Here is a 13,298-nt window from a genome sequence, read left to right on the forward strand (position 1 = left end):
AATGTTGGAACACTGATTTTAAAGACGACTACACCTCGGCTTCCCTTGGAATCTCAAGAGACAGGATTTCATTAGAGAAAGAAAGGCAGATGGCTGGAAGGATGACATAATTTGCAAGCAACTCATAAGACCTGAGCTCTGGTCTGGCTCAGCTACTACCGAGCCATGTGACTTCAGCAAGTCATTCGAGAGCTGTGGGTTTTAGGTGATTTGGCTACGTATGAGTTAGCTTCCGTCCTTGAATTTTCTCATGTTTTATATAATTATGGATTTTGAGCTCATGTCTGGTTGCATTTTATCTGCTGGAATCCTGTAGGTTGCGTTAAAAGTATCCTCCTAGACATTTCTTCCTTTGAGGCATACCAGTGGTATTAGCTGCAGTGTTTGTGTGTGTGTGTGTGTGTGTGTGTGTGTGTGTGTGTGTGTATGTGCAACTCTTTCAGTGCAGGCTTTCCCAGACGGACAAGGTAGCAAAATGTGAACTTACAAACCCAGGAGAGAAAAGGTCCATGGTCGGAACTCTCAGAATAGTGTCAATTTTAAAGACAATAAGACTCAAAGCACAGGAGACCAGAAAGCCACCTCATCGCATCTCTTTGCCAAGGGGGGGGTTGGGGGTGGATGTTACTCTTAGTTTGTTCTTTTGCTGAGGTTCTCAGCCTTTCAGGGTCCTGACTCCATCTTCCTACCTGGGGTCCAAGGCTTTATTTCCTGTCCTTGCATGACTATTAAAATGATTGCCCTTTGGCTGTCATATCCAGCAGGATTCATTAGGGCAATCCGAACTTCAGCTTTTCCTCTAGGATTTCCCTTACTTTCTTACATGTTCACTTATACACTTACAAAGACGTTTATTATAATTTGTCCATCGTTTCCAGGTGGGAGGGTCATCAGTTAATCCCATCTGCCATATTTCCAGAAATGAAGGTCAGCCCTATAAATTCTGATTCTATAGGCATTATTCACTTTTCTCCCACTTAGCTCATTCGGATATTTATCTTAGTTCATCTTCATGAATTGGGTGTTCCATGTTGGGTTGGAACCATCCTGACTCAGTTCTCCTGGGAGCATCCTAATGAGAAAGTGCAAAGTGAACTGTAAAAGCTGAACGCTAAGGGCTGTATCTTTGGTACTGTGTGCAGGGGCTGAGCCCGGTACAGAGGTGCGGCCGTCCTCCCTCAAACATTTCAGCCTGTGCTGAAGTGACAGGCCCTCAGGGTCACTTTTATGCCGTGCTGGGCAAGTATGTCTGCTATATTGTGAAGGGACAGACTCAACCAGCAATGCTGTATGTCAGCAAAGTCGCGTCCGTGCGGAACTACCCTCTCCGTGCCTGGCACTGGGCGGGTCCACCTGTCCTGGGACCGGATGTACACTTGAGTTTTCTGGCTCTTGGTTCAGTTTATACGATCCAGCTGTCTCACTTCTGGGCACATATCCGAAGGAAATGACATCATTATCTCAGAGATATGTATACTCTCGTGCACAGCGAAGCATTATTCACAATGGCAAATATATGGAACAAGTGTCCACTGGCAGATGGACAGATAAAGGAATATTACTCAGCCATAAAAGGAAAGAAATCCTGCCATTTGTGACGACACGGCCTACACAAACGAGCAGTGGTTTGCAAGGTACACGCACAGAACAGGAGGAATAACCTGTCCTGAGTAGGCGGGGTCCTCAGCGAAGCCTGACTGTTCAGCCTCCTAACCACATGTCCGTTTCTGCAGAGCAGGAGCAGACCCCAGAACGTGATTTTTCCTCTTTTGTAGAAACTTCTTGGTCTGGCAGAAAACGGGATATCATCACACCTGCCACAGAGGCAGCTTTTCACCTCGGTCAACGTGATCGACGTCGCGCGCCCATCGGCTGGGCCGGAGTGACACTGAACAGTCCCGCTGGGCCACTCATTACCGGTTCTCTGGTCAGTGTGAGGCTGGAAGGGCAGAGGCGCGAGCCCCGCCGCCTGCCTGCCGCAGGCCGTGGAGGCGGGACTCTAGGCTGCAAGGCACCAGCTTTGGCTTTTCCAAGAACGTACTTACCTCACCATAATCAGAATTTGATCCTCACCGGAGGTCTCCTCTTCCTCGCCTTGCCTTGGGATTTTCAGAAAATCCCAGAGAATGATGTACAATAAAACAATTGCTTTTAGCACGGCCGTTTGTATGATTGGGACTTTTGAGGGGGCGAGGTTTGTCATTTTTTTTAAGAAGAAAAAGACTGGCATTTAATAGCATGAAGGAGCTTGTAGAAAGGGTGTAATTTACTTTGGAGGTTAAATTCTTTTCAGGTGCTTTAGCAGCATCCATTCCTATTAGGATAATGAGTGTGCTAATTACAGTGTAATTGTTTCCCCTCGTTCCGCACACGTTCGAGGGGCCTCTCATTAACCACACCGTCCACATGGGTGGCGAGGAAGTAGGTGTTGTCCCAGGAGCCAGCTGTGCTCCCCTTGACACAGACAGGAAGAGGTCTCCTGGCAGCACCCAGACCACCCCCGGCAGCACCCAGACCACCCCCGGTAGCACCCAGACCAGCCCCGGCAGCCCCGCAGGCGGTCCATGCCCTGAGCTTTCCTGGCTCAGCTCCTCCGAAAGCTCGCCCTGACCAGGTACCTTAAGAGGGTCAGGTAAACGAGCAGTGCCTTACTGCGGACGGCACCTGTAACTTCCTGTTACGTTTCTGCCCCTATCAGATTCTAACTTCTGATCAATACTTCTTTATTGATTAAATTAATGTGTGATTGATGAAAGCTATGAATGACTGCTACTGTTTTGCTTATTTCAAAGTAATTAAAATTTAATAAACTAGGTCATAAGCTCCTGTTGGACGAAGAGCAGGTCTTATTTAAGTCGCACCCCAGAGGATGACACAATGTCTGGCACAAAATGGTTGCTTAATAAATAATAATAATATTTCTTAACCTCAAAAGAACAAACACTAATGGAAGAATTCTGACCTGGACGAGAGCAGAGTTGGATGAGTATTTCTCCAGTTGCCCCTCAGAGTCACGTGTCTCCCCTGGGACCCCAAAAGGGGGAGACGTCGTGTGAGTAAATCCCTTTGACTTGGGCAAGGCCACAGCAAACCGCTGCCTGACAGTAGTGAGTTGGCTGCCACTCCACGTGTCCAGAGAGGGCCAGTGTCCGAGGGACTGGCTCCGAGTCCACTGAGAGGATCCCATGAGCTCCAAGGTTCTCGTTTGCTCCGTCATTCACGGTGACAACCGTGAACCGCCGTCCTCTGACGAGGGCTCGGCCTGAGCTCAGCGGCACCGCGAGCTGCCCCCGCGCCCAGCGGGGCTCGCTCGCCGCCTCCGGCTGCCGTGCTCCGGCGCGGACACCAGCGCGCGTCTCAGCCGGTGCCCGCCGGACACCCCGACAGCGGAAAGAGCCGCGTAACGGAAGTCACAGAACAAGCCCCCAGCCCCGTGTGTCCCCTGAAAGTCCTTTTGGTAGCTTCGTTCTGATGATCCGTCTTTCCTGCCTCAGAAATCCTGAACGAACAGAGTAAGGTAAACAGTTGAGAAGAAACATGTCAAAACCCGTCCTCCCGCGGGAGGCTGCCGTGGCTGGGTGCCGTGCACGCTCCCGAGCTGACCGAAAGGGCGAAAGAGCGTCGGCCCCGCGCCCCGGGAGGCGCCATCGGCCCGCGGGCCGCCCCCCCTCTTCACAGTGTGGTATAGAAAACCCGTTTGTTCATCTCCGTGCCAAAGTTAAAGGTTCATTTGGAAATGGAAGGAAACTTCATGCCTCCCTGTGGCTGCTGTCTGCCCTTGCCATGGAAATGATGGGACAGAGAGAGACAGGGGTGTGGCTAACAATGGGGGGCGGGGCAGGGGAGCCTCAGCCCGCGGGTCCCCTCAGCTCCCCGACTACTCCCCCCCCCCAGGCCTGGGCCTCGGGCGTCTGCAGGCCTCATGGGGACAGGGCGTTTGCGGGAGGTTTCGGGGAGGGGAGCGCGCGCAGGGAGTAATGGTGTTCCCACCGACGGCTTTTCCAGCTCTCACGTGTTGGGAAGACATTTGTGGTTTTGTGGCGAGCGGGGAGCAGGGAGGGGGATGGAGTGGTCGTAACTGCCACGGCCCAGCCGCTCAGTGACACCTGGCACGCGGCACCTCTGTGCGCAGGCCCCGTCCCTGCGCCCCGTCCCTCATTCCCACATCTAATCGCTCAGTAAACACAGGCAACCCCAAGTCCTCCCACGCTGTCTTCCTGTGTCGCCGGCAGGGGTCCCCTCGGGCCTCTGCTGCCCGCCCCCTGCATGGCCCTCACACCAGCCTTTTACATCAGCTCGTTGCTCCCAGCTCAGAACCCCGAGGGCCATGAGGACAGAGTCTGTCCCGGCCGCTGTCCTTGCCCTGAAGTTGACCATCTTCACGTTCACATGGCGTTTCTCTGTATAGCTGTCTATTTCCTAAAGTCCCTTTTTATAAGGACACTAGTCCTTTTGGCTAGGACCCCCCTCCCCCACCACCGCCTGCCAGTAACCTCACTTTAACCTGTTCACTTCTGCAGAGATGTTACCGCCAAAAAAAGTCACGGTCTGAAGTTCTAGGGTTTGGGACTTTGACATACATGTCCTGGGGAGACACAGTTTAACTCCTAACAGCCGTATTCTGCTCCTACTGGAGAGGTTCGCACCACCACACAGCTGTGTGGGCCTCGGGCCACCACGGTGGACGGCTGTGACCCCCACCTGCTGTGACCCCCACCTGGGCTCCGCGGTTCACATGCCAGTGGACAGAAGGGGTTTAACCCGCTGGAGCCATAGCCCAGCTAGGAGGTTGTGGCCTTGGTACCTCATCCTTAGTGCTTTACACATGGGAAGCTGAGTCTCTGCACTTTTTGTGACATTTTCAATCTTCCCCTAAATATCTCTTTCTCCCAGTTTGTGCCCGCGCCCTAGAAAATGGATCCTTGGGACCAACTAGGAAGGAGGCCATGCAATTAGGTAAAAACCAACTATTACTAGGTTTTACAATGTTGTCCCATTACAATAAATTGGTGGGTGAAAGCTCTCCCACTTGCCAAGCTGATTTTTAATTAAATATTTATCGACACCCATGGATCTTGGTTTATAGTAATATTAATTGAGAATCTGGTATTTAGGTTGGAGGGAGATAAAATCAGAAACAAATTGTAATTTAGAGAAGGCATTGATTCAGGAGGCTGAAGAGGTAAGCTCAGCTTGAGAAAAAATGCTGAAAGTAAGTGCAGACTAGAGACGAGGTGGCTGGAAGTCTGTTGCCATCATTTTCTCCTCTGCCTCCCCCCAACCCCCAATCTCTATGCTTGTTCCTTATTTCCCCTTCCTTGGAGTCTGCCTTCAGGTCCTAGGACTGAGGACGGAATGATATAGTTGAGTTCAGGGCCTTGGTACTGACGCAGACAGCGAACTGAAATTCGCATTGCTTTTCGTTCCCATTTCTATTTTAAAAGTAACCTAGGCCCGTCGTGGGCCACATAACAGATATGTCTTCTGACTGCCTTAGCTTGTGTCACAGATATTTCCCGTGTGACACCATAATTGTTGTCAGCATTTGCGTGGTGTCATGGCATTTTATTTAACCATTTTCTTTCTTTATGGCATAATTTAATAGCATCTAGGTTTGCGTTTTAACAACAGGAACAAAACCTTTGCTCTCTTTCCTGCTGAATCGGCCGCTTAGGGCATGCTCCTTGTGCAGGGGCCCTGGGGTCAGTGGTCATAAACACCCCACGGCTTTCGATGTGCATTTATATCACTTATGTAACTGGAAAATGAACTCTCAGTTGTCCAAACACACTGCCTGCCCCCCCCCACACACACACACACACACAACACAACTACCACATTGCTGGGTTTAAAATTTGGAACTGGCTTTGGATTCAGATCTCGCTTTTATAAAAAATCAAGTGGGGACATACTGGTTCAGTGGGCAGATATTTTGCTCTTCTGGGTAAGGCTTCGTATCAGGTGTTGCAAGGGCTGCCAAGGGGAGTAGGACATGGTTCTTGGGTACCCTAAAGGGATCCCAGTTGTGGTAGGTTGCAGTATAAAACCTTTGGGTAACTGATGGTTTGGCCTTTTGTTCCTGAAGAGGTCGCGACTGCACAGGCTAGGAGGCCGCACCTGTGGAGGAGCCCATGGGATGCCCGGGGCAGCTGCAGCTAGCTCGGGGAACCACAGACGCCTGCCTCCGTGGGACTCGCCGGGACTGGGCCTGAATCCAGGCCCCGAGGGTGACCTCGAGCACGACACATGTCTTCTCTGAGACTCTGGTTCCTTGTCTGTGACATGGAGACAGTGTCTCCTTCAAACACTGTTGTCAGGATGAAATGCCGGAACCAAATAATTCCGTACAAGTGCCAGCTGTTTGCGGTGGACGATCCTCCTCCTCCTCCGTGTCCTCCTTCCAGCCCAATCCGACACCCTTCCCGTGTGCTCAGCCACCTTATGATTCTTTGGGAATCCATACCCTCCCTCCTGGGAAGAACCTATTTCCTATTTCTGCTTTGAACCTCAACTAGTTGGCAAAGAGCAGAGGACTGTGTAAACAAATTTGCATTAAGGAGGGGTATTAGTCTGCTCAGACTGCCCTAATAAAACAACATGGGTTTAGCAGCTTAAACAACAGAAATTAATTTTCTTAGCTGTCTGGAGGCTGGAAGCCCCAGATCAAGGTGCCAGCAGGGTTGGGCCCTGAAGCCTCTCTCCATGGACGGCCACCCTCTTGCTGTCTTGTCACAGGGTCTTTTCTCTGTGTGTGAGTAACCTTGGCGTCTCCTCGTGTGTCCAAACTTCCCCTTCCTATAAGGACACCAGTCGGAAGGGAATAGGGCCAGCACACGTGACCCGATCTTACCTTAATCACTCCCCTAAAGGCCTGTTCACTGTTGTCGCATCCTGAGGTTCTAGGGGGCTACAGCTTTAATGTGAATTTTGGGAGACACAATTCAGCCTACAACAAAGAGTTAATGAAAAGTGATCTCCTTCCAAAATTCATGGCCTTGTAAAGAGGATGCTGAGGAGAGAAGCTGTAAAGATGACTAAGTGAAGGTTGGCGATTTTAGCATCTCATGACCAGTTGGCTGTGGGGGGGATTTTGGCTGGGGATGTTCCTGGCGCCCTTCACAGACCAGCACGTAGGCAGCCACCTGCTCTGCCATGAACGCGGCTGGCACTGGGCAGACGGGCTGCATTTCGTTTTCTGGATTCCAAAGAAATAAGCCAGTCTCACGCCCCTACCCCCACACCTCTGAGGAACACACACCAGGATTTTTTAAATAGTTTCTCGAATGGCAGCTGTTTCAGCTCTGCCTGGAGGATTTAGCCGGAGGCCTCGCCACCTGTTGAGTACCTCGGGGCGAGGCACTGCAGCTGGAGGAGCGAGAACTTCGAAGTGTTGACCAGGCAGGGTACAAACAGTCAAGAAGCTAGCTGCCACGAGCTGCAGAGAGAAGTCACTTGCTGCGTTTTTGTGGGGAAGAAAGAACAAATGGGTTTTTTTTGCTTTCTGTAGGAAGAACAGAGCTCCTGCCTGGGGTGGTTCAGAGGCTCAGCGCTGCAGGGAGGAGTAGTTCTTGGCAGGAACAGCGGGCTGCACCCTGCAGGTATCTGCTGCCTTGGGGGAGGGTGTCGGGAACTCCACCTGTCCCCTGCAGAGACTGGACTTCCTCAAACAAGATCAGTGACTCAGCCTGCTGTGCCTGGAAAGGACAGAAACCTTTCATCATCCCTTTGCTCCTAGAAAGTGTGTGTGTGAGTGTGTGTGTGTGTGTGTGTGTGTGTGCGCGCGCCCATGCGTGTATACAGATATTTTAACTGAGCATTTGAATTCAGAAATCTGCTGGAGCATTTAGAAACAAAATAATTGACAAATGCAAAATAATTTTATCTTCCTAATCAGAGGAACTTTCTTACCCTTCGCTACTCTGAGAGGAATGCCCTTTCATACATATACACACGTACGTACAACTAATTTTGTGCATTAAGAAAATAAATGAAATGTTTTGCTCCAACCTCTGTGCTTGTTCACAGAAGATGATGCTCACTACGCATCCAAACCATCACAATGAGGACCACTTTCTTGCATTTCAAAGCCTGCTTGTTCATTTACATGTGCAGCATGCCAGCAGCCCAGAATCCACAAGGAGCTGTGGTCTTGGCCAGCAGCTGAACAGCAGCCAGGCAGGGCCCAGGGAAGGTTCTCACTGCCGATGGTGGCGACGAGAACCATGTCCGTGGAGTGGCGCAAGGAGGACATGGCTGTGGTCTTTCTCCTGAGAAGCGTTCGCTGCTGCGTGAAGCCTCGGCTGTCTGGAACACAGGACACAGACACAGGCGCTTCCTCAGATAAAGGAGCTCGCCTCACCCCGTTCAGGAGACGCAGAGATGACCCCGAGGGGACAGCAGACTCTGCTGCCCAGATGAAAGCGAGCAGAGGTCTCCTGGTGCCCGACTGAAACAAGAGGGCCATCAGGGGACCAGGAAGCAGATGACAGGGACGTCTGGATAGACTGTGATCTTCTGGTGTCACAGACCACCCCAACGTGCTCATCGTCCTCACAGATCAGCCGGAAGCTCTGCCTCTCGTGACCATCTGGGCCCCGGGCTGGTGGAGGCGGCCTCGACTCTGAGGCAAGGGGACAAGAACAGATGTTACATTTAAACCGAGTACCGGGTCTCAGAGCTTCCATACACAACGCCACAAGACGCTAGCTCACGGCTGACTCCCAGAGGGGAGGACGCGCCCCCTGCTCGGGGTGGGGAGAGGGGGAGCCAGATATCTCGCTGGGTGACACTAATGGCGGTCATGGCAGGTACCAGAGACAGAAGAAGGATGTGCCGGAGGCTGGGGCAGGAGTGCCGACCAGCGCCACGCACCGCAGAGGAGCCGGGGCTGGGGGGAACACGCCGGCGCCCACCTCCAGCTCCCGCGGGCAGTGAGCCTCACGCCCGTGCGGGGCTGCGCTGCCCTAAGAACTGGGAAGAGTTCTAACGTAGTTGAACTGTGTCCCAGATGGAAACGAGCGCGGACAGGCACCGCTCACGGAGGTGTCACGTGACTGCCGGGCGGTGTCATGCGACTGCCGGGCGGTGTCACGTGACTGGCGGGCGGTGTCACGTGACTGGCGGGCGGTGCCAGCGCACGGGGCTGCTGGGACTGCGGGCGGCATCACGTGACTGCCGCGCGGTGTCACGTGACTGGCGGGCGGCGCGGCGCACGGAACTGCTGGGACTCTGGGCGAACGGCCAACAGCCGTGCGCTGCCCTCTGGCCTCCCTTCTCCTTCCTTTCCCTCCATGGCCCGTTGCTTTCATGCCATCCAGCGTGACCCCCCCAAAGTCCCCACCGTGCCTGGGCTGTTCAGGGAGCCCAGGCAGAGCCGCCTGAGCACATAACCGGTCCCCTGAGGGCCTCGGCCTGAGGAGGTCACAGAAGCACGTCGTCGGCGAGTGAGTGGCTGCGCGCCAGAGACTCGCAGGAGGGCCTGGCAGTCCGGCGACGATGCATCCGTTTTCCCTCGGTGGTGGGTAGGCGCTAGTTCGGAGCAGAACTCGTTATTCCTCTACAGGAAACGCCAGGAACTAGAAGACCTGTTCTCAGCACAAACCCCATGAGTAATCTCCGTCTCCCTCACCACCGGGCACGGCCTGACACCTTGGCACTCAGGAGGCAGAGGTCGCGGCTCCTGAGAGAGGCTTCGCGGGGACGTAGGGACCGCACGTTCCAAATGGAATTGCGTTGTGTTCAGTTCACAGGAGCTTGGAAGCCGTGACGCCAAAGTCCTGTGTGTGGGTCGAGGACCTTGCCCCCGATTCCCGAGGTTGGGTGTACCCCCGAAGCCAGTGCCTGGCGGCCCCCTTCCCTCCCATCAGCTGGCCGCCATGCCCCAGGGCGGGCCTGGGGCTTGGGGCCGGCCAGCTGAGGGTCCAAGCGATGGGGCTTAATTCAGGAACAGATGCAGCTGTGCACTTGTGCCACCAAGAGAGCGCTGTGAAAAAAAGAGGATAAAACCAGGAAATACCTTTGTGCATACTGAAATGGCCGCTAATACGGTGTCCTTACTACGTTCCCAAACCTGGAGGGTTTGCTGGGCTTGTAAACGCTTCTCCTGAGAAGATGCAACCCGTGCCAGCCATAGGGCTGCGACACGCCTCGCTGTGCTCAGCCGGGCATTTCTTGCCTTGTCTCCTGCAGGTGACGTGCCCCCCATGTGGCCACATGTGCAGTTCTCTGTCCTTGCTCAAGGACTCGTTCTCTCCCCACAGCCCTTCGTGGAAGATACCCACCCCATGACACGTTTGGTGCCCCGAACAGCATCCTGACCATGTCATTCCGAATTGACCAGGAAGGTGGCTCCGCGCTGAGCTCTGACAAGGGAATTCAGTGGCAGAAATATTCCAGGACAAATAGCAGTGGACTCCAGAGATGGTGCCGGATGCCTGCCCCGTAGCTCCGCCCGGGACAGCTGGGCTCACAGACCGCACGGAGCGCAAGGCCCTCCTGGCAGCGTTTTCAAATCTGCTGCTATAAGCAAATGTCTGGCCTCCGGGAAGATGGGCTCCTTTTGGACCTTTCGGCTCCTAACCCATCCATCGGGGGTGGGTGGCGGGAGGGTAACGAGCGTCTCATGGGAAAGAGGTGAACAGTCAGAGAGGTGAAGGGGCTTACTCAAGGTCATCTCACGAACCAGTGCCAGATTTTTCTGAAAGAACCAAACTTTCTAGTCCTCAAGCTCAAGATGGAGAGGCCTGAGGCTGGCCCACCCGAAGGGCCAAGGGGCCGAATATCAATTCGTGGACTCAGTCAGCACCGTCCATGTGCAGGGAGGGGCACTTCTCCCGCTGGGCACAGCATGCACGGCTGCGAGCGAGCTGCTGAGGTCCCTGCCTTCACGGCGCTTCCGTTCCAGGAGGGACAGGCGCTGAACAAGGACATGAACAGCACTGTGGTCGCGGCGGGGCAGGGGCTGCACAGGGCTCAGGGAGGCGGCCCCGAGGAGGGCACATCCTGGACGCCGAGGCTGACAGAGGAGCTGGAGCCAACCAAGCACAGGCCGGGTGAGACAGCGTGGGAAGGAGCGGAGGAGGAACGGCCTGGCATATTCTAGAAACCACCACAATATCAGAGGGCCTGGAGTGTGGTGAGCAAGGGGAAGAGTGGCAAAAAAGTGAACTGCAGATGACTAAAAACAAAAAACAAAAAACCATTTCAACTACAGGAAGGAAAAATAGAGTTATCGAAAAAATAAAACAGATGGGGTAAAGGGTAAACAGGATGCAATGGAAGAGAGAATTCATGAATTGGAAGGTAGTACGAAGAAAGTGACCCAGAACACAGCTTGTGGGTGCAAAGACACCAACGTTATGAAGATAGAGTGATAAGCTCCAGTAATGCCCAACAGGAATAGCAGAGAGTTGGTATTTAGAATTTCCCTGAATTGCAGAAGGATATGAATCCTCAAATCCTTAGATTGAAAATGCACACCAGACCTCTGACAAGACGAATACAGGTAAACCCATCCCTGGACTCATTACAGTGCGGCTGCGAGTATTGAGGATACAGAGGAAAACCTTAAGAGGTTACCTGGGAAAAAAGACAGGGTCACTGGAAAGAATGGGGGGCTGACAGCTGATGTCCATGAGTGCCAGAAGGCGCCTGAAGCCAGCATGGAGTGAAGTGACTGCAGCCTGCAGTGCTACTCGCCATCAAACTCTCAGGCGCGGGGAACCCACGCAGACGCTTTCAGACACAGGCGCCTTCACCCACAGATCTTTGCCGGAAGGATTGCTACTGGATCTACTTTGGCAGGAAAAAAAGTAAACCTAGAATTAGGAGTGGAGCATAACAAGAGTGGTAAGTAAATAAAGATATCAGCATAATGTGTGGGTAAAACGGATTAACTATCGATCACTCATAAGAATGACTCGTATTTTGTATTAACATAGTGAGGTGATGGGGTGGTGACAGCATGTCAAGATAATTCCCTAGAGACTCTCGTGACGAATGTCAGGACCAGATCACGGCAGGGCCGACGTGGGTCATTATCACATGTTTACATTCACATCTGTTCTTCAGAGCAATTCGATTAGATGGGTGTTCGGTATTGCGACATTACGGATGTGTGTGCTGCTCAGGGCCATGTAGGAAACATGGCTGCTTTTCCTTCTCTGCAAAGTATCGCCCTGCAGTTAACTCTTGCTTGGAAAGGTTTTTGTTCATTTGCTTACTTTTCTATGTATTTCTCAGTAATCTAATCTCATATTTCATGAACAATTGTCTAAATCTCCTTGTAAAAAATTTACCCACATCAGTTAGTCTGTCAGTTTGACCTTCTTGAGAAAGTCCCTCCTGTAGACTGCTTCCAGCTGGAGTGACTGTCCTGCTGTCATCGCGGAATCTCTGGGGACGCCATTGCCTTCCCCTCCCCACCCCAGTCTCCTGTGGCCTGTGTCCATCCTCGTTCTTGGCTCCGCCCTCGTTTTCCTCTCTATTTCTTTTGCTCAGTTTACCATCTCATTTTGATTGAACCTGTCCTCCACGGGGGTCTTCCTGAGAAGAGCTGAAGGGAGCTTACGACATGTTTCAATTGCTGTGGTTTTATAATGTCAAGCCCACCTTCCCCAGCCCAAACTTCCTCTTCTTCAGAACCATCGTGGCCACTCCTGGCACTTCATTTTTCCGTAAGTCACAGTTCTTTCGTTTATCAGTCAGCAAGTATTTGTGGGGCGCCTCTTCTGCGGGCTCTGAACACAGCAAAGAAGAAGGACCCGTTTCCTGCCTTGGTGGAGCTTCCGCTGAGTGGAGAAGACAGACGATGAACAAACTCAGGGATGGGGACGGGGGGGGGGGTGCCGTTCCACTGAGGGACGGGTCCCCTGAGGGGCGGCATGTGAGCAGAAGCCTAGAGGATGCGGTGGCCGAGCCGTGTGGAAGCGGGAGCGCGCGCGGGCGCGGGGAGACTGCGGGGCCGCGGCTCGGGGTTTGAGAGGGGGCGGCAGAGCGGGCGCGGGGAGGAGGAGGTGACCTTGGCATGGCCGCCGGGCTTTTCCCCCAGGCGTGTGGGGACCCCAGGGCCCTGGTTCCGGGCAGCGGCAGGACAGCTTCCCATTTCTTAATTAAATGTTCTGTTTGGAGATAATTTTAGGCTTAGCGGAGTTTAGGGTTAGTGAGAGAATTCCCGTACGCCCTGGCTCAGTCTCCAGCCCAGTGCTCCTGTCACGTGGGTAAGAGGCACAGGTGTGATAGGTGTGACACAGTGTCCCCAGGGGTGGTGTCATGGCAGCACCCCTGAATGCAGGCCAGAC

This window comes from Rousettus aegyptiacus, unplaced genomic scaffold (genome assembly GCF_014176215.1).
Source record: "Rousettus aegyptiacus isolate mRouAeg1 unplaced genomic scaffold, mRouAeg1.p scaffold_m13_p_18, whole genome shotgun sequence".
NCBI lineage: Eukaryota > Metazoa > Chordata > Mammalia > Chiroptera > Pteropodidae > Rousettus > Rousettus aegyptiacus.